The sequence below is a fragment of the Ascaphus truei genome, unplaced genomic scaffold (assembly GCF_040206685.1).
Source record: "Ascaphus truei isolate aAscTru1 unplaced genomic scaffold, aAscTru1.hap1 HAP1_SCAFFOLD_1856, whole genome shotgun sequence".
NCBI classification, from domain to species: Eukaryota; Metazoa; Chordata; class Amphibia; order Anura; family Ascaphidae; genus Ascaphus; species Ascaphus truei.
In genome coordinates, this window is record NW_027454759.1 from 34,779 (window position 1) to 56,435 (window position 21,657).

The 21,657-nt window shown below is 49.6% G+C and overlaps 1 protein-coding gene across 1 annotated transcript in view; it reads right to left on the minus strand.

Annotated features, from left to right (window-relative positions):
- The window catches only part of LOC142477007 (atrial natriuretic peptide receptor 1-like), a 55,721-nt gene extending 34,281 nt beyond the window's left edge, over positions 1 to 21,440 (minus strand). The window contains exon 1 of the mRNA XM_075582064.1: positions 21,351 to 21,440. The gene's annotated coding sequence lies outside the window, so the exon portion shown is untranslated. The remainder of the gene's footprint in view (positions 1 to 21,350) is intronic.
- Positions 21,441 to 21,657: the final 217 nt, after the last annotated feature.

The window sequence follows — 21,657 nt, forward strand, 5'->3', positions numbered from 1 at the left end:
CCACCAACTCAACAACAGAGAGACTCCTGCAGTGTGCAAATGCTACATACACCATAAAGGGAGGAATTTGTCATGGAAGACAACTACAAATCCATGATGGGGAACGGTCACAGAGCATTATATTAACTGTAAATGTTTTTCACAATGGCACCATCTTTGTCCAAGGCCATGAGAGCCGTCTGCAGGAATTTGAGAGAAGTTTCCACGTACTTAAAGTCCAGGCAAGAACTGAAGAAAGAGAGCTTCCCTCAAATAAGGAAAACAGTGTGACAGAGAGCAAAGAAATACACATCAAAAATCGAGCCCCAATCAGAAACACGGCCAGCAAAGATGTCACACCAAGCCCCAGCACATCATATCCCCCCACCAGCACTATCACAGACAGCCTGCCCCAGCTGGAGAGGGACTTCACACTATTCAAAGAAGACTTGTTAAGTAAACAATCTCAAGAGGTGAGCACTGACCAGCTAAGGGAAGAGATTAGGAAAATAAAAAATGAATCCATGGCAAATATGCAAGAACAAAAAACTACTATTATAACCCTGCAACAGGACAACAAGCAGATCAGAGACGAGCTGAGAAAATTCGAAGAGAAACATGCTCTGTCCGGCCATGTCCCCTCTCACTGCCTCCGAGCGCCCTCTCAGCACCAGCCCTCGCGCTTACCGCCGCAGCCCTCTCACTGCCTCCGCCCGCCCTCGCGGTTACCGCCGCAGCCCTCTCACTGCCTGCGCCCGCCCTCGCGCTTACCGCCGCAGCCCTCTCACTGCCTCCGCCCGCCCTCGCGCTTCCCATCGCAGCCCTCTCACTGCCTCCGCCCGCCCTCGCGCTTCCCGTCGCAGCCCTCTCACTGCCTCCGCCCGCCCTCGCGCTTCCCGTCGCAGCCCTCTCACTGCCTCCGCCCGCCCTCGCGCTTACCGCCACCACCCTCTCACTGCCTCCGCCCGCCCTCGCGCTTACCGCCGCAGCCCTCTCACTGCCTCCGCCCGCCCTCGCGCTTACCGCCGCAGCCCTCTCACTGCCTCCGCCCGCCCTCGCGCTTACCGTCGCAGCCCTCTCACTGCCTCCGCCCGCCCTCGCGCTTACCGCCACCACCCTCTCACTGCCTCCGCCCGCCCTCGCGCTTACCGCCGCAGCCCTCTCACTGCCTCCGCCCGCCCTCGCGCTTACCGCCGCAGCCCTCTCACTGCCTCCGCCCGCCCTCGCGGTTACCGTCGCAGCCCTCTCACTGCCTCCGCCCGCCCTCGCGCTTACCGTCGCAGCCCTCTCACTGCCTCCGCCCGCCCTCGCGCTTACCGTCGCAGCCCTCTCACTGCCTCCGCCCGCCCTCGTGCTTACCGCCACCACCCTCTCACTGCCTCCGCCCGCCCTCGCGCTTACCGCCGCAGCGCTCTCACTGCCTCCGCCCGCCCTCGCGCTTACCGCTGCAGCCCTCTCACTGCCTCCGCCTGCCCTCGCGCTTACCGTCGCAGCCCTCTCACTGCCTCCGCCCGCCCTCGTGCTTGCCACCACCCTCTCACTTGCTGCGCTTGTGCTGCCACTGCCTCCGCAAAAATGGTAATACCGGACACATAGGTGTATTACCTCCAATTTTATACCGGACAGGCATCGGAATTACCGGCCTGTCCGGGTGAAAACCGGACACCTGGCAACCCTACCCCTGCAAGACAGGACACTGCACCATGGACCCAGACTACACAGATCTCATGAGACACAGAGATACCCACATACACAGCAGCATTGGGACAACCACCCAGCATCACAGAAAAGCATCACAACAACAACCTCCAGAACCAGACTAACGGCTAGCAACGAACTAAAGGAAATCCGGGCACTGCTCACTACCATCTGCACCACACTGATGTTAAAAAATGCATAATCCTACCAACATCACTACCACAAACAAGCATACACCACTACATGCAGAGAAAGAGAAGTACAGAAATAGTAAGAATGAATGTACCCACATTTATTGTATCAACAAAGACTAGTAACAAAAAAAACAAAAAAACACTTGCCTATTAGCTCACTGGAATATATAAGATATATCATTTATACTATATCCAAGATGGGAACTTTTAAAATTAGCAGCTAGAACATTGAGGGCCTGAATGCGTCGGCATTTGGTTCTAAACCACAAGATCCGGACTTCATAAACAATGTGATGAACGTAGACATTTTTATCCTCCATGAAACATGGATCCAATCGGAGGAGATGTCTCTCATACCTATGGGTTACAGGCAGCTCCTAGTCCCAGACCAAAAACAGAAAGGTGTGAAACGAGGCCGCCATTCAGGAGGAATCATAATATGGTACAAAGAGCTTAACAGCCAAATAAACCCAATGAAGAGAGGAGATACCCACTTATGGCTACAAATAAAAGGCTCCATGTTCACCCATCTATATGACACATACCTATGTGCAGCATACATCCCCCCCTCCGACTCCCCATACTACAATCCAGACATCTTCGAGACCCTGCAGACAGAGGCCATCCACTTTCAGACCCTGGGTAAAGTGCTGATATGTGGAGACCTCAACGCCAGAACAGGACTACATATCTACAGATGGAAATAACTACATCTTTGGAAATGACACTTGCTGTCATAGCTCTGTGACACGCCAAAGAACCAGGTACGACAGCGCAACAAACAAGAATGGTAAAGAGCTCCTAAACCTGTGGCATGGTCTGGGACTGTACATTATCAATGGACCGACAAGGGGAGACTCTGGGCAGATACACATACAGCTCTGTGCTGGGCAGCAGCGTATTGGACTACGCAATCACTGATATAGACCCACAAGCCATCAGTGCTTTCATAGTATGTATGTCTTTATTTATATAACACCATTAATGTACATAGTGCTTCACAGCAGTAATACACGTGACAATCATATAAATAACAAATAATACAAATAACAGATCATGGGAATAAGTGCTTTAGACATAAAAGTAACATTTCAGAAGAGGAGTCCCTGCTCTGAAGAGCTTACAATCTAATTGGTAGGTAGGGGAACGTATAGAGACAGTAGGAGGGCATGCTGGTAAGTGCGTCTGCAAGGGGCCAAGGTTTATGTATGAGGTGTATAGTATTATCCACGCTGCTACTCATATGCTTCTTTAAGCAAGTGTGTCTTAAGGTGGGTCTTAAAGGTGGATAGAGAGGGTGCTAGTCGGATATTGAGGGGAAGGGCTTTCCAGAGGTGTGGGGCAGTCAGTGAGAAAGGTTTAAGGTGGGAGAGGGCTTTAGATACAAAGGGGGTAGAGAGAAGACATTCTTGAGCAGAATGCAAGAGTCGGGATGGTGCATAGCGAGAAATTAGGGCTGAGATGTAAGGAGGGGCAGAAGAGTGTAAAGCTTTAAAAGTGAGGAGGAGAATTGAGTGTGAGATGCGGGATTTCATCGGAAGCCAGGAGAGGGATTTCAGGAGGGGAGACGCTGAGACAGATTTAGGAAAGAGCAGAGCGATTCTGGCAGCAGCGTTTAGGAAAGATTGTAGGGGAGACAGGTGAGAGGCAGAAAGGCCGGACAGCAGGAGGTTACAGTAATCGAGGCGGGAAAGAATGAGGGCCTGAGTCATAGTTTTAGCAGTTGAGCAACAGAGGATAGGGCGTATCTTTGTAATATTGTGTAGGAAAAAGCGACAGGTTTTAGAGATGTTTTGAATGTGAGAGGAGAAAGTGAGAGAGGTGTCAAGTGTGACCCCTAGGCAGTGTGCTTGGAAGTTAGTACTTCCAACAGTAATGTGGAAGGAGGTAGTAGGGCCATGTTTGGGAGGAAGTATGAGGAACTCTGTTTTTGCCATGTTAAGTTTAAGTCGGCGGAGGGCCATTCAGGATGATATCGCAGAGAGACGTTCAGAAACTTACACCAGCATCACCCCTATCAGACCACAATAAAACCCTGCTCTTTATTAAGAGACCAGACCAACCAAGCACACCACAAAAAACCCTCTCCAACGTTCATAGCCTGAAAGTCACCTACAAATGGACAAAACAGAGCCTCGCGACATACACAGAAACAATCAACAGCTCAGAAGTTGGAAACCTACTCCAAAGCTTCCAGAACACAAATTACGAACAGAACAAACACGGTGTAAACCTGGCAGTAAGAAACCTCATCAAAATATTCCATCTAATTGCAAGAAAATCAAACCTGAAAATTACCCAGCCCTAATAGACCAACAACAAACGCCAAAATCAAAGAAAAATGGTTTGATAAGGAATGCAACACCCGTAGAAAAAGCCTGCGAACAATATCAAACCAAAAACACAGAGACCCAAACAATACAGAACTACGAATAAGGTACCACCAACACATCAAGCACTACAGGCACACCCTAAGGAAGAAAAAACAAAACCACATTGCCCAAAAATTAGAAAGCATTGAAGAAGCATTGGATGAAAATACTTTTTGGCAAACCTGGAAACATCTGGATACAAAGCAGAATAACAGACACCTGGCCATTCAGAATGGCAACATCTAGAAAAACCTTTACCAAGAAATCCCAGAAGAAAACCTGACACAAGAACAAAAACATATCCTCACCAAACAAACATCACTGGAGAACATTATAAAAGATAACCAAAACCCCCTGGACATACCAATCCCAATCCAGGAAATAAAAGAACAAATAATACTAATAAAAACCAAGAAAGCCAGCGGATCAGACGGCATTCTGCATGAGATGCTGAAATACAGCAACCCATCTATACAAGAAGCTCTACCGAAAATGTTCAACCTGGTCCTCACTACTGGCTACTTCCCTGAACTGTAGAACGAAGGACTGATAACCCCTATCCACAAGAAAGGAGACAGGATGGACCCATCCAATTACAGAGGAATCTGTGTCAGCAGCACCCTGGGGAAACCGTTCAACAGCATCTTGAACAGCAGAATCCTCACCTTCCTGACAGAGCGGAGTGTACTGAGTACGAGCCAGACAGGCTTCCTGCCAAACCACCGCACCACGGATCACATCTATACCCTACACAGCCTGATCAATAAGCACGTCCAAAACACCAACATGGGCAAAATCTTTGCTTGCTTTGTGTACTTTAAAAAGGCCATCGACTCCATCTGGCATCCAGGCCTATTGCTGAAAATACTAGAGAGCGGAATAGGGGGGAGAACATACGAGACCAACAAAAGTATGTACTCTGAAAACAAATGCTGCGTGAAAGTAAATAACAAAAGGACAGACTTCTTCCATCAAGGCCGTGGAGTTAGACAGGGCTGCAGCCGGAGTCCCACACTTTTTAACATCTACATCAATGAGCTCGCAGCAGCCCTAGAATCCTCCTCAGCACCTGGGCTCAACTTGGCTGGAACAGAGATTAAGGCCGGGGTCCCGCTGCTTCCGATGGCGCGCGCGTGCGCGTCACTCACCGGACATGAGTTCCTCCAGAGCCGGCCCCAGTCCCCCCTCCCTGCAAGGCTCGCTGCGCACTGCAATGCGTCAGCCAGCAGGGGATACACGAGGATCGTGAACCCAAGCGGCGACGCGTCACGTGGTGCGGCAGGGAGCCAATGAGGGGGCAAGGGGGAGGGGGGAAGCTCAGGTGCCCGTTTCAGGCTGCAAGTGCTGGGGAGGTTGCGGCCAGCAGCAGATGGATGGAATATGGGGGGGGGGGGAAAGCTCCACTAACTCTTCCCCTGCCACAGACCTGTATTAAACGTTGCTCCAGTCCATTAACCCTTCCCCGCACCCCCCTTCCCCCCGCGAAAACCGGCTCACCCAGTGCTGCGCTGCTGTCCCCCCCCCCCCCACACACCCCAGTGCTCAGTACCCATGTGGGGACGGATGGACCGACGGGGAAGGGGGGGACAGCACGGAGAGCCCTCTGCTCGAACCACGCCCCCCCCCCCACTCCGGCTCCCGCTCCCTACAGACCGCAGGTAGCGGTCAATTGCCTGTCAGCGCGCTGCCTGCATGCAGTGCGGGCGCGCAGACTCAGGGAGCGGGGCTTCAGCCTTAGTCTCTACTATACACAGACAACCTTCTCCTGCTGTCTCCAACAGAAACTAGCAATACTAGCAGAATTCAGCCAGACCTGGGCACTCTCTGTGCACATAGAAAAAAACAGAATAATGGTATTCCAGAAAAAATCTAAAACACATACAACCATATCACACTTCACACTGAATGACAATGCACTAGAACAGACAGCGAGCTACACATACCTTGGTCTAACAATCAGCTCATCAGGGAAATTCAACCTGGCATAAATACACTGGAGGAGAAGGCCAGCAGAGCACTCTATGCAATAAGGAAACAGATGTACAACCTCAAACCACCAATAAGAATCTGGATGAAAATATTTAACAGCATCATCACACCCATCCTTCTGTACGGCAGCGAGGTGTGGGGCCCTGTAACATACCCAGACTCCACAAAATGGGATACCAGCCCAACAGAAATACTGCATCTGGAATTCTGCAAACACCTTCTCCAAGTACCCAGGAGTACATCAAACAATGCATGCCGGGCTGAGCTGGGCCGCTTTCCTCTACTGCTCACGGTACAGAAGAGAGTACTGACATTCTGGGCCTAAACAACAGTCACCCACAGTCTTACTGCTACAGAGCAATGAAAAACCAGGACCTCCTCACTAAGCCCTGTGCCATCAAACAACTTGTCCTCTCACTCCAAGAACAAAACCCCACACAGATCCACAACCTGCAGAAAAAAACACATCAACTCAATCGCCAGCGAAATGAAGAAGCAGAATGTGACTGTATGGGAAAATGATATCCAGCGCTCAAAGAGCTGGAGACCTACCACAGAGAATACACTCTGGCACCCTACCTACTGAAGGTAAAAGACCCAAAGCTGAGACAGACCTTAGCCAGTACAGAATGAGGGACCACAGCCTGGAAATAGAAACAGGCAGACACAGACAGAACTGGAGGCCCCTGGAGATGAGACTGTGCCAGCGATGTGAGCTAGGAGAGGTGTGTGAGAGACACAGGCAGACACAGACAGAACTGGAAGCCCCGGGAGATGAGACTGTGCCAGCGATGTGAGCTAGGAGAGGTGTGAGAGAAACAGGCAGACACAGACAGAACTGGAAGCCTCGGGAGATGAGACTGTGCCAGCGATGTGAGCTAGGAGAAGTGTGTGAGAGAAACAGGCAGACACAGACAGAACTGGAAGACCCGGGAGATGAGACTGTGCCAGCGATGTGAGCTAGGAGAGGTGTGAGAGAAACAGGCAGACACAGACAGAACTGGAAGCCTCGGGAGATGAGACTGTGCCAGTGATGTGAGCTAGGAGAGGTGTGTGAGAGAAACAGGCAGACACAGACAGAACTGGAAGCCCCGGGAGATGAGACTGTGCCAGCGATGTGAGCTAGGAGAGGTGTGTGAGAGAAACAGGCAGACACAGACAGAACTGGAAGCCCCAGGAGATGAGACTGTGCCAGCGATGTGAGCTAGGAGAGGTGTGTGAGAGAAACAGGCAGACACAGACAGAACTGGAAGCCCCGGGAGATGAGACTGTGCCAGCGATGTGAGCTAGGAGAGGTGTGTGAGAGACACAGGCAGACACAGACAGAACTGGAAGCCCCGGGAGATGAGACTGTGCCAGCGATGTGAGCTAGGAGAGGTGTGTGAGAGACACAGGCAGACACAGACAGAACTGGAAGCCCCGGGAGATGAGAATATGCCAGCGATGTGAGCTAGGAGAGGTAGAAGATGAAACACACTTCCTGTTGCGCTGCACACAATACTCTGATGTGAGGAGTGCCCACCTGGAGAAACTCACAGCTCTTATCAAGAACTTTAATGATATAGAAGAGAACCAAAAAATAGCGATCCTCATGGGAGAAGATGAGACCACAGCAGAACTGGCTGCACACAATATCAGCACCTGCCACAGGCTGAGAGATGTCCACTAACCCCCACATCCCAGTGTGAAACTGTTACCCATATACCGTGCGATCATTATACCCTACCCTGTGTTATTCATGTACTGTGTAAGCATTATACCCTACCCCCTATTATTCATATACTGTATAATCATTGTACCCCACCCCCTATAATTCATGCTTTGGAAATACAGAAATGTTCTTACGTCATACCAATAACGCTTATTTGATTTGATTGGACTTCATTTCCCAACCACTGGCTCAATAGGAGGAGACACACCACTCCCTCACCCACCAACTCAACAAGACGGAGACTCCACTTCCCAAACACTGGTTTAACAGGAGGAGAGACACCACTCTCTCACCCCGCAACTCAACGAGAGACTCCGCTTCCCAACCACTGGCTCAACAGGAGAGACACCACTCCATCACCCACCAACTCAACAAGATGGAGACTCCGCTTCCCAACCACTGGTTCAACAGGAGGAGAGACACCACTCACTCACTCACCAACTCAACTAGACGGAGACTCCGCTTCCCAACCACTGGTTCAACAGGAGGAGAGACACCACTCCCTCACCCACCAACTCAACAAGATGGAGACTCCGCTTCCCAACCACTGGTTCAACAGGAGGAGAGACACCACTCTCTCACCCACCAACTCAACAAGATGGAGACTCCGCTTCCCAACCACTGGCTCAACAGGAGAGACACCACTCCCTCACTCACCAACTCAACTAGACGGAGACTCTGCTTCCCAACCACTGGTTCAACAGGAGGAGAGACACCACTCCCTCACTCACCAACTCAACAGGAGAGATACAGAAGGTGTGAGTAATTAACCCCCTAGCGATGCTTCCCTGAGGAAAGTCCAAATAGTATACACTGAAGGCTCAGTCTCTGCATATGATAAATTCCCAAAACAGTTTAATTAAACTTAGAGGAAATATTCCACGGTGTCAGCAATAAATACTGAAATCACTATTAGATATATGTTAAAGTCTTAATAGACTCAGCACGGTACTAGCAGGTTAACAAGCCCTATCCTTGAGGCAAACAATGTTAACGCCGCATTGACAGAGCAAGGTGGTAAACATCTGGGGTATTGTCAGTAATGTTTAATAAATATGTACTCACTCCTTTCCGTTGATCCTCATTGTGCTGTTAACAGGAGAGAGACTTCACTTCCCAACCACTGGCTCAACCGGAGGAGAGACACCACTCCCTCCCTCACATACTCATCAGGAGAGAGACTCTGCACCCCAATCACTGGCTCAACAGGAGGAGAGACACCACTTCCCCACCCATCAACTCATCAGGAGAAAGACTCCACTTCCCAACCACTGGCTCAACAGGAGGAGAGACACCACTCCCTCAGTCACCAACTCATCAGGAGAGAGACTCCACTTCCCAACCAGTGGCTCAACAGGAGGAGAGACACAACTCCCTCACTCATCTACTCATCAGGAGAGAGACCCCACTTCCCAACCACTGGCTCAACAGGAGGAGAGACACCACTCCCTCACCCACCAACTCATCAGGAGAGAGACTCCACTTCCCAACCACTGGCTCAACAGGAGGAGAGACACCACTCCCTCACTCACCTACTCATCGGAAGAGATTCTGCACCCCAACCACTGGCTCAACAGGAGGAGAGACACCACTCCCTCACTCACCTACTCATCGGAAGAGATTCTGCACCCCAACCACTGGCTCAACAGGAGGAGAGACACCACTCCCTCACCCACCAACTCAACAGGAGAGAGACACTGTATGGGACAGAAAACTCAGAGGTTCCCAAATTAGGGGGATGGGAGCAGAGGAAGGCATAGGCAAAGAACCAAAAAGAGATATCGAAAGAGAAGAACTGTGAAAATGTTGGAAAGAAAGAGTGTGGTGAGGAGAGAGAAGAGAAAATGATGGGACAAGGTGCGAAAAAAGAAAGTGAGGGAATGACAAAAAAGAGAGGAGGTGTGAGGAGAAATGGAAAGCGTGTAAGGCCCGGGCCATACAGGGTTCAGCAGAGCGGAGGCGCGAAGGGAGCCGGGGGGAGGTGGTTGGAGGCAGGGCAGTGACGTCGCTGGGCCAATCGCCCACGACGCACTGACATCAACGTCACGGCGCCGACGTCATGGCGCCGTGACGTTGACGCTGCTTCAGGCTGATTGGATGTTTTCAGTCGACAGCGCGCTGAAAAACAGCTTGGCTGTCGGCTGAAAATTCCAAAGCCTCAGCACGCTTGCGGACGCTCGCGTGAGCCCCCTCTCGAGGCATCCTCATTGAGGATGCAGGGGCTCAGCGCGGAGCATCCGCACGGCTCAGCGCTGCTTGTCCTTCTATGGACGCAGCCTTAGAGAGATGGACACAGAAACAGGGAAAAGACAAGAAAGAACTATGTAAAAAAGCAAAAATGGTGGGAGCAAAATGGACAGATTAGGCCTCGATTAACTAAACGGCGATATTGCGCTATAAAACATTTGTATCGCAGTGGTAAGAAGTTATAAGTGGTTTTCAGTGATAACACCGAGTTAAATACCGCTAGCGATCCAAATAAACGAACTCCTAGTAATCAGCGCTAACGGTGCGATAATAGGAGGGAGATGTTCATGGTCCCACGGCTCAGCAAAGTATCCGGACGTTCCTCCTTCTCCTACCGTGCACCCCAAAACTGGAACAACCTACCGGAGACTCTCACATCCACCACCAGTCTAAGTTCTTTCAAATCTAAGGCTGTCTCACACTTTAATCTGGTCTGTAACTGTTTCATACGCTCATAATATATATTTTCTTTAACTGTGCATGCAATGTCTTATATATAATGTATACCCTGTAACTGTATTTGTAACCATGTATTATTTGTTTTACTCTGTGCCCAGGACATACTTGAAAACGAGAGGTAACTCTCAATGTATTACTTCCTGGTAAAATATTTTATTAGTAAATAAATAAATAAAATAAATAAATAGATTGCGTGGGTTAAGCTCGGGTTATGGGGTTAAGTTCGGGGTATGTTACGGCCGCTTAACTAAACCCTCTGACAGAGAAACAGTGAAACCCTTTGATGCCTGAGGCCGCCAACGCATCTCTACTGTATACTATCATTCAGAAAGTGTGTTTGTTTGTCCGGCTATACAAATCCACACGCACGGACTGATTGAGCCACCTGTGCTGAAGCAGGGACTGGGGAGATGTAGGGGTCAGACTGGTGATGGGGGAGATGTAGGGGTTACACTGGTCATAGGGGAGATATAGGGGTCACAAAGGTGATGGGAGGGTATAGGGGTTCACACAGCTGATGGGGGAGATGTAGGGGTCACACAGGTGATGGGGAGATATAGGGGTCACACTGGTGATGGGGGAGATGTAGGGGTCACACTGGTGATGGGGGAGATGTAGGGGTCACACTGGTGATGGGGGTATGTAGGGGTCACACTGGCGATGGGGGTATGTAGGGGCCAAATGAGTGATGGGGGGTATGTAGGGGTCAAATGAGTGATGGGGGTATGTAGGGGTCACACAGGTGATGGGGGGTATGTAGGGGGTCACACTGGTGATGGGGGGTATGTAGGGGTCAAATGAGTGATGGGGGTATGTAGGGGTCACACAGGTGATGGGGGTATGTAGGGGGTCACACTGGTGATGGGGGGGTATGTAGAGGTCAAATGAGTGATGGGGGTATGTAGGGGTCACACAGGTGATGGAGATGTTAGAAAGAGAAAAATATATATTTTGAGCTCTCCCTACTTTGGACATTAACGGCCTCATACAGTAAGCAGCGATAAGCCACTTATCGCCAAAAAAGCCTACTGCGACTCAGTAAGCCCCGATAAGCTGGCGATAAGAGCAAAAATCGCCGTTTCCCCCCCCCCACCCCGGAAAAAAAACCCGCTGACCACTCAGCGATAAGCCACCTTTCACCGCTCATCGCCAGCTTTTCAAACTCGCTGTATTCTAGTAGCTCCGGTCAGCTTCTCGCAGCTGATCGCCGCTCTAGAATGGAGATTTTCTCTCCAAATCGTCCGCCACAAGAAGTTGGCAAGAAGGTGGTGAGACGCTGCGGATGAGCAGCGAGACGGCACTTAGAAAAAAACAGGCCTTTTTCCTGCATCAGAGTGATGCCGGGGTCTCCGGAGCTGATATCCATTAATATCAGCACCTGAGACCCCCCGCATGAATCAGATGCATGAAAAATGCATTTACTGCCCACTTCATTACCTTAGCGGCTAACCGCTAAGGCAATGAAGGGGTTAACCATCAGAACCATGCTTATTGTGGGTAGCGGGGGTGTGTGAAGGTGGTATTTGGCCCTTGGTGGGTGTTTAGGCCTTGCAGGTGGATAGCGGGTGGACTTAACCCCTTCATTACCTTAGAGGTTAATACCGCTAAGGTAATTAACCCCTCCCGCTACCCACCCGCAAGGCCTAAACACCCATCCTTGGGGCTACAACCCCCTTCACCCACCCCTGCTACCCACAATAAAACAAAATACTCACAACAGCCCCACTACCCACCTCCTAGGCCCCCAATAAACATTACAATATCTAATACACAAACCACCCCCTGTGCCCCCCCCCCCCCCCCCGATAAATAACATTATTTATTTTTTTACACACAGGATTAATACCACAGGCCGGCATTATGAAGGGCGTCCTCGTCAGCTTACTGCAGGGCCATGTCCTCCGTTGCCAGAAACAAAACATAGCAGAATACATTCTAATGTCACCTAGTCCCTTAATCACCTTAGCGGTTAATAACTGATAAAGTAATTAAGGGGTTAACCCACCCTGCCCCAATACCAACCCGGGAGGCCTAACCACCCACCCCGGACCCACTATACCCACCCTGCACCCATTGAGTGGCATAGTGGTACATCATACCCATATAATATAGGCCTAATAAGCCACTATAGCACTCAATGGGCACCTAATCAAAATATGCGGATCTCTCTCTGCAGCAGATACAAGTCGCCGGGTAAGCTCTTTTCGGAGGGCAGGTCCTATCGCCGCCGGCGACTCGCCATGTTTGGAAATGCTGCTCTCACTGGTATTCGGGGCTTTCTGCATACCGTGAGAGCAACTCGGCAAAAACATGGCGAGTTCAAAATCCTGCCAATAATTTCTATCGGACTTTACTGCATGAGGCCCTAAATATTCGTGAAAACGTCGTTTTTTTCACGCTACCTCCTCAGAGAATTGTTTGATTTACTTCACATTTTGGAATGTAGCTACTGTACATATTTGGAGGAGACATAATCGGTCCACAAAGCACCGGTTCAGTACTTCTGGTTCCGGTTCGAAAGCGTTTTTCTTGATTTTAGCTAAATGCCTCACGCTTTGTACTTACGTTCCACCGCGAACAGCGCAAACGAAACAAAAGCGCGTGAATAAAGAGCGTTTATTTTGAAATGTTAGCTTTAGTGCCATCTTTTCCGGGTAAATTGATTTCGCTACGTGCACACGTTAGGCGTTTAATAGCCAAAGAGACCAGCTAGTCAGGAGGTGACCACGTGTGGCTGTCTACTTGGTTTCTAAGGGGTTAATGGGTTACTAGAGACAGCTAGTGAGAGAAGGGTGGGAAGAGACAGCTAGAGGGAGAAGAGTGGGAAGAGACAGCTAGGAAGAGAAGGGTGGGAAGAGACAGCTAGAGGGAGAAGAGTGGGAGAGAGCTAGAGAGAGAAGGGTGGGCAGAGACAGCTAGAGAGAGAAGGGCGGAGAGAGAGCTAGAGAGAGAAGGGTGGGGAGAGACAGCTAGAGAGAGAAGGGTGGGGAGAGACAGCTAGAGAGAGAAGGGTGGGGAGAGACAGCTAGAGAGAGAAGGGTGGGGAAAGACAGCTAGGGAGAGAAGGGTGGGAAGATACAGCTAAGGAGAGAAGGGTGGAAAGAGACAGCTAAAGAGAGAAGGGTGGAAAGAGACAGCTAAAGAGAGAAGGGTGGGAAGAGACCGCTAAGGAGAGAAGGGTGGGGAGAGACAGCTAGAGAGAGAAGAGTGGGAAGAGAGCTAGGGAGAGAAGGGTGGGAAGAGACAGCTAAGGAGAGAAGGGTGGAAAGAGACAGCCAAGGAGAGAAGGATGGGAAGAGACAGCTAAGGAGAGAAGGGTGGGGAGAGACAGCTAGAGAGAGAAGGGTGGGGAAAGACAGCTAGAGAGAGAAGGGTGGGGAAAGACAGCAAGGGAGAGAAGAGTGGGAAGAGACAGCTAGAGAGAGAATGGTGGGAAGAGAGCTAGAGAGAGACACAGGAGGAGAGACCCCAAATCATGACTGTCACGGAACCGGACGCCCCCACAAGTCACGCGTGTGTGTCCCTGCTCCGAGTCCGGCCTCTGCGGTGTTAAAGTGCGTTTCAAATGCAAATAGCGTCTGGGAATATTTATACCATAAATAATGGATGCAGCAACCTTACGCGTTTCATTATTTACACCTTGTCAGTGACTCCAGCAGAGCAGGGAGAAGAGTCGAGCTGAGCGTCCCACAGGGGGCAGGTGGGTAAAATGTCAGCATCTGGAGCTCCTCACTGCAGCAGAGACCCCTGTAATACACGCCCAGCAGACACTGCATGCGCATCAGAGACAGAGAGGGGACACCCCCCCTCTCCCTCCCCGCAGACTGTCCTGTGACCCTCCGCCGTGTGTAGGAGAAACACACTGCAGGGTGACACAGAACAATGATATCATGATGTGGATGTATAGAGCGGTAACAAGCCCTGCTGTATATACCCTTCCAGAACGTAGCATAGTGTGTGAGGTTCTCTGTATCCTCGTGCAATATTAGGGCCGTTACTCAGCCTCTGCTGGCACATTACAGCCTGTCCTTACTTAATGCATCTTGTATATATTACACAGGCAGCGAGGACCATCCGTCCCAGCAAATGGCTTAACAGCGGGGGTCTCAAATCGTCCTCAAGACCCCCCAACAGGGCAGGATTTCAGCCTCTCTCTGCTTCAGCACGGGTGGCGCAATCAGTCCCTGCTTCAGCACAGGTGGTGCAATCAGTCCGTGCTTCAGCACAGGTGGTGCAATCAGTCCCTGCTTCAGCACAGGTGGCTCAGTCAGTGGCTCAGCGACTGAGCCACTGATTGAGCCACCTGTGCAGAAGCTGGGATCTCCTTAAAACCTGACCGGTTCAGGGGGGCTTGAGAACTTGTTGGGGATGGGGGGGGGGGGGGAGTGGAGAACAATATATCCCTGCAGCATTCTCTATGTCCTGATAGTACTCAGTACTCTCCTGAGTACCTGATGCTCACCCATCTAATGTGACCCCCCACCCCTCTCTCCCCTCCTCCTGCCTACAGCTGTGCTCTGTAGCTTTGGGGATCCCCGCAGGGTGACAGTCCCCGCATACCTAAGTGTCACACCAGCAGTGTGACATTTCTAAGGAAGAGGAGAGGGAACGCTGCACTCTCACAGCAGGGAGCCAGACCCCCTCCCCCAGGTCTGCATCTAAGGAAAGAAAGCAGTGGTACTGTGCCTCATGTAGACATGTATTTGAGTCGTGTTTTTATACTTGTGACCTCTCTGCTTTCATGGGAGAGGCAGCCTCATAATACACCCCAAAAATGTGTTACTTTCTCCCTGAGGAAAATCAGAGATACCCACCGCCACAGGCCAGAACGGGCGAGACGTGCCAAAAAGTGACATTTTAATGAAAAGGTGCAGATTTGCAGTCAGTAAGTCTCCATCAAAATCTATGAGCGCTGAAAATTCCCCACAACCCAAATTAGGGACATCAAACAAGCTCCCCAACCCAAACCAGGGACATCGGAAAAAGCCCCCCAACCCAAATCAAGGACATCGGAAAAAGCCCCCCAACCCAAATTAGGGACATCGAAAAAGCTCCCCAACCCAAATCAGGGACATCAGAAAAAGCCCCCCAACCCAAATCAGGGACATCGGAAAAATCCCCCCAACCCAAATCAGGGACATCGGAAAAATCCCCCCTAACCCAAATTATGGACATCGGAAAAAGCCCCCCAACCCAAATCAGGGACATCGGAAGACTCCCCCCAACCCAAATCAGGGACATAGGAAGACTCCCCCCATGCTGTAATAATTAGGATGGAGAATCTCACAGAAATCCCTTGTTTGTTGGAAATAACGCTGTGACACTGGGAGTGCAAATACAAAAAGCAGTGGTACTCTGTATGCCCTTGTGCCCCCACACTGCACGGCCACGGGAGATCTCCTGACACGCAGGAAACAGGAGCGCGCTGCTCCGGAGAAAACGGGGAACACAACTGGAATTGCTAATAACAATAGGTTTTAATTTACGGAGCCGCTTGGCAACATTGCAGTCACACAAATAGTCGTGTGTTTTTGTGTGTGACTGCAATGTGGCCAAGCGGTTCCGTAAATTAAAACCTATTGTTATTAGCAATTCCAGTTGTGTTCCCCATTTTCTCCGGAGCAGCGCGCTCCTGTTTCCTGCGTGTCAGGAGATCTCCCGTCTACCTTCACTTCGGAGACCGCGCGCCCACGGAGTCCGGACCCAGCGGTGGCGGGTGCCACGTGTTTCACATGTGCTGATGCTTCAGCTTAATGAGCCAAGACGTCAAGTGTATCCGAGTTGGGGAGATTGCAAGTTTGATCTGTGGAAGGAGAGGATTGGCCTAGCTGTATGGGGTCTTCACTGTGACCGTGACAGGAGCGTCCCCCTCCCGCATCTCCCCTCCCCCCTCAGTACCTTATTCCCTCATTGCATTGGTATACGGAAGTGTTTATATATACCAGAGGGACATATTTAATGACAAATACACTGAAAGACTTTATCTCTTCATTTACATTGCTACTCGCCAGGACTCCATTCATTTTCTCAGTGAGATACATGGGTACAGGCATACCCCGCATTAACGTACGCAATGGGACCTGAGCATGTATGTAAAGCGAAAATGTACTTAAAGTGAAGCACTACCTTTTTCCCACTAATCGATGCATATACTGTACGGCAATCGTCATATACGTGCATAACTGATGTAAATAACGCATGTGTAACAGGTTCTATAGTCTCCCCGCTTGCGCACAGCTTCGGTGCAGTAGGGAGCCGGTATTGCTGTTCAGGACGTGCTGACTGGCGCATGCGTGAACTGCCGTTTGCCTATTGAGAGATATGTCCTTACTCGAGAGTGTACTTAAAGTGAATGTCCTTAAACCGGGGTATGCCTGTATATACCTTATCAGGACCTGCTTCACCTATCGGGCACTAGCACGGGACTTTTGAGTTTCGGAACCTCTCCATTACTCAGGGACCAGTACATATAACCCACCTCCTCTCGTGCATCTCTTCCCGGGAACCAGTGTGAGAGCTGAGGCTGGTCTCGGCTGTCCCTGCCGCAGGGGTTAAGAGCTGTGGTATGTGCAGTGAGAGGGGCCGATGTCCTTCCTCTGCTGCCATTTCCCCAGGAAAAGCCTTTGGAAGCGCTGCCAGGAAGCTAATTATCCACAGATCTGCTTCCTTCCCGTGTGTGAGTGAGTGTGTGTAAAGGTGTGCGTGTGTATGATTGAGATTGTACATGTGTGCATGTAAAGGTGTGTCCGTGTGTATGTGTGTATAGGTGTGCATGTATAGGTGTGTCCGTGTTTGTAGGGGTGTGCGTGTGTGTACAGGTGTATGAGTATGTGTGTATAGGTGTGTACGGGTGCATGAGTATGTGAGTATAGTTGTGTGTGGGTGTATGAGTATGTGTGTATAGGTGTGTGTGGGTGTATGAGTATGTGTGTATAGGTGTGTGCGGGTGTATGAGTATGTGTGTATAGTTGTGTGCGGGTGTATGAGTATGTGTGGGTGTATGGGTATGTTTGTATAGGTGTGTGTGGGTGTATGAGTATGTGTGTATAGATTTGTGAGTATGTGTGTATAGATGTGCGAGTATGTGTGTATGTGGGTGTGTGAGTATGTGTGTATAGTTGGATGAGTATGTGTGTATAGGTGTGCGAGTATGTGAGTATGTGTGCATAGGTGTGTGTGTATTGGTGTGTGCGTGAGCATGTATATGCGTAAGTGTTTAGGTGTGTGCGCGTGTAGGTGTGTGTGTGAGCATGTACGTGCGTAAGTGTTTAGATGTGTGTGTATAAGGTGTGTGCGCGTGTAGGTATGTGCGTGAGCATATACATTGGTGTGAAAAAGAAAGTACACCCTCTTTGAATTCTATAGTTTTACATATCAGGACATAATAACAATCATCTGTTCCTTAGCAGGTCTTAAAATTAGGTAAATACAACCTCAGATGAAGAACAACACATGACATATTACACCGTGTCATGATTTATTTAACAAAAATAAAGCCAAAACGGAGAAGCCATGTGTGAAAAACTAAGTACGCCTTATGATTCAATAGCTTGTAGAACCACCTTTAGCAGCAATAACTTGAAGTAATTGTTTTCTGTATGACTTTCAGTCTCTCACATCGTTGTGGAGGAATTTTGGCCCACTCCTCTTTACAATGTTGCTTCAGTTCATTGAGGTTTGTGGGCATTTGTTTATGCACAGCTCTCTTAAGGTCCCGCCACAGCATTTCAATCGGGTTGAGGTCTGGACTTTGACTGGGCCATTGCAACACCTTGATTCTTTTCTTTTTCGGCCATTCTGTTGTAGATTTGCTGTTGTGCTTGGGATCATTGTCCTGTTGCATGACCCAATTTCGGCCAAGCAATAGCTGTCGGTCAGATGGCCTCACATTTGACCCTAGAATACTTTGGTATACAGAGGAGTTCATGGTCGACTCAATGACTGCAAGATTCCCAGGTCCTGTGGCTACAAAACAAGCCCAAATCATCACCCCTCCACCACCGTGTTTGACAGTTGGTATGAGGTGTTTGTGCTGATATGCTGTGTTTGGTTTTCGCCAAACGTGGCGCTGTGCATTATGGCCAAACATCTCCACTTTGGTCTTGTCTGTCCAAAGGACATTGTTCCAGAAGTCTTGTGGTTTGTTCAGATGCAACTTTGCAAACCTAAGCTGTGCTGCCATGTTCTTTTTAGAGAGAAGAGGCTTTCTCCTGGCAACCCTTCCAAACAAACCATACTTGTTCATTTTTTTTCTAATTGTACTGTCATAAACTTTAACATTTAACATGCTAACTGAGGCCTGTAGAGTCTGAGATGTAACTCTTGTTTTTTTTGCGATTTCTCTGAGCATTGCACGGTCTGACCTTGGAGTGAATTTGCTGGGACGTCCACTCCTGGGAAAATTGTCTTTCCTCCTTGGCATTGTGTTAACACACACCTGAATGCTCCAGACCAGCAAACTGCTAAAACTTCGGCTTTTATAGAGGTGGTCACACTGGCTGATGATCAATTAATCACGGGCATTTGATTAGCAGCACCTGTCTGCTACTTAGCATCTTAATTCCTATGGAAGCAGTAAGGGTGTACTTAGTTTCACACATGGCTTCTCCATTTTGGCTTTATTTTTGTTAAATAGATCATGACACGGTGTAATATGTCATGTGTTGTTGTTCCTCTGAGGTTGTATTTACCTAATTTTAAGACCTGCTAAGGAACAGATGATTGTTATTATGTCCGGATATGTAAAACCATGGAATTCAAAGAGGGTGTACTTTCTTTTTCACACAACTGTATGTGCTTAGGTGTGTGTTTAGGTGTGTGTAAGGTGTGTGCGCACGTGTAGGTGTGAGCGTGTGTGTAAGGTGTGTGCGCACGTGTAGGTGTGTGCGCAGCACTGTACCCTGCCAATGACAAACGTGTATGTGTATGGCACTGACCATGCGCGCAGCACTGTACCCAGGAACGCTGAGCTCCTGCCATGACAAGCTTACAAAGTATAGTCCAGATGCAGAGATCTCCCACTTCAAAGGCTGTTCCACCACCTCAGGGTCACTTTCTCTCCCTACAGAAGAAGATTGGACTCCCCTGTGACCTGTGGTCATTACCGGTGGAACAAATAAAACCCCCGTTAATGTGCCCGGGAAATCTTTTCATGCAAATCCCTACATTTAGAAGAGAAAGATTTGAAACTGTAAATGTGCAGTGCTGCTCAGTCCTGCTATATACCGCAGCAGCATCCTTTTCATGGGTTCCTGCCGGTCAAAAATAACTTCCCTAATAAAATCTTTCCCTCCATCTGTCTCCCAGAGGGACCTGTGCAAACAATCTACTCTTTCAGTGGCATTGTTCGTGGAGAAGGGATTTCTTATAGTTTGGGCCGCAATTAATGGACTAACGGAACCGCTCTTCATAGGCCGGCATGTACAGTGTTTAAAGCTCAGTACACGTGAGGAAGAGACCTGTGAGGCTAGGAAAGCACTGTATACATGAAGAAGAGACCTGTGAGGTTAGGAAAGCTCTGTACACGTGAAGATGCGATCTGTGAGGTTTGGGAAGCTCTGTACACGTGAAGAAGAGACCTGTGAGGTTTGGGAAGCTCTGTACATGTGAAGGAGAGACATGTGAGGTTTGGAAAGCTCTGTACATGTGAAGAAGAGACCTGTGAGGTTTGGCAAAGCTCTGTACACATGAAGAAGAGACCTGTGAGGTTTGGGAAGCTCTGTACACATGAAGAAGAGACCTGTGAGGTTAGGAAAGCTCTGTACACGTGAAGAGACCTGTGAGGTTAGGAAAGTTCTGTACATGTGAAGAAGAGACTTGTGAGGTTTGGGAAGCTCTGTACGTGTGAAGGAGAGACCTGTGAGGTTAGGAAAGCTCTGTACACGTGAAGAGACCTGTGAGGTTAGGAAAGTTCTGTACATGTGAAGAAGAGACTTGTGAGGTTTGGGAAGCTCTGTACGTGTGAAGGAGAGACCTGTGAGGTTTGGGAAGCTCTGTACACGTGAAGAAGAGACCTGTGGTGAGATTTAGGAAGCTCTTTACATGTGAAGAAGAGACCTGTGAGGTATGGGAAGCTCTGTACATGTAAAGAAGAGACCTGTGAGGATTGGGAAAGCTCTGTACACGTGAAGAAGAGACCTGTGAGGTTTGGGAAGCTCTGTACATGTGAAGAAGAGACCTGTGAGGTTTGGAAAGCTCTGTACACGTAACAGAGAGACCTGTGTGGTTAGGAAAGCTCTGTACAGTATATGTGAAGAAGAGACCTGTGAGGTTTGGAAAGCTTTAAACACGTGAAGATGAGACCTGTGAGGTTGGGAAGCTCTGTACATGTGACAGAGAGACCTGTAAGGTTAGGAAAGCTTGGTACATTTAATCTACCCAAGATCTCCATCTGACCCACTATAAAGTGTCACAATTTGCTGCAAATCTCTGAATACCCTGAGCCGTGGGTAGAAACGCCGGCACAGATTGTGAAACGCTGCAGTTTGTACATAACATAAGTTAGATCCTTTTATCGTTGCCTCTCTCCCCAGAAACGTCGCTCCAGCCACGGCCGCTGCTCGCCGTGCTGCCGTCACTCACCACAGCAGCAGCTGGAGTGGAGGAGACTTGGGAGAGCGCAGGCAATGAGGCAGCATTTCCCCTGGCACTGGAGGGGTTACGTGCTCAGGCGCAATAAAAGCATTTATATCTACGCCTCACCTTCTTATGCAACGCCCGGTGCGAATAACCCAGCGCGTGGCACCGTGCCAGCGGTCACAGGAAGTGTGCATTACTGCCCGCCTCACCGCCACGCAGCGCCAAGCAGCGGGTGCTATAAAATGGACGTCCTGAGGCCTTTAAAGGTCAACTGCTTCTCTAGGTTATTTATTCACTAGGTTTGTGCTCAAACCAGTTCCCCCCCCCCCCCCAACAGCCCGGACTGGGTAATAGTTTTGCATTACAAGAGGGGGCAGGGAGGGGTAAAGGAGCCGTGTATGTCTACACAGTATGTGTGTGTGTGTGTGTG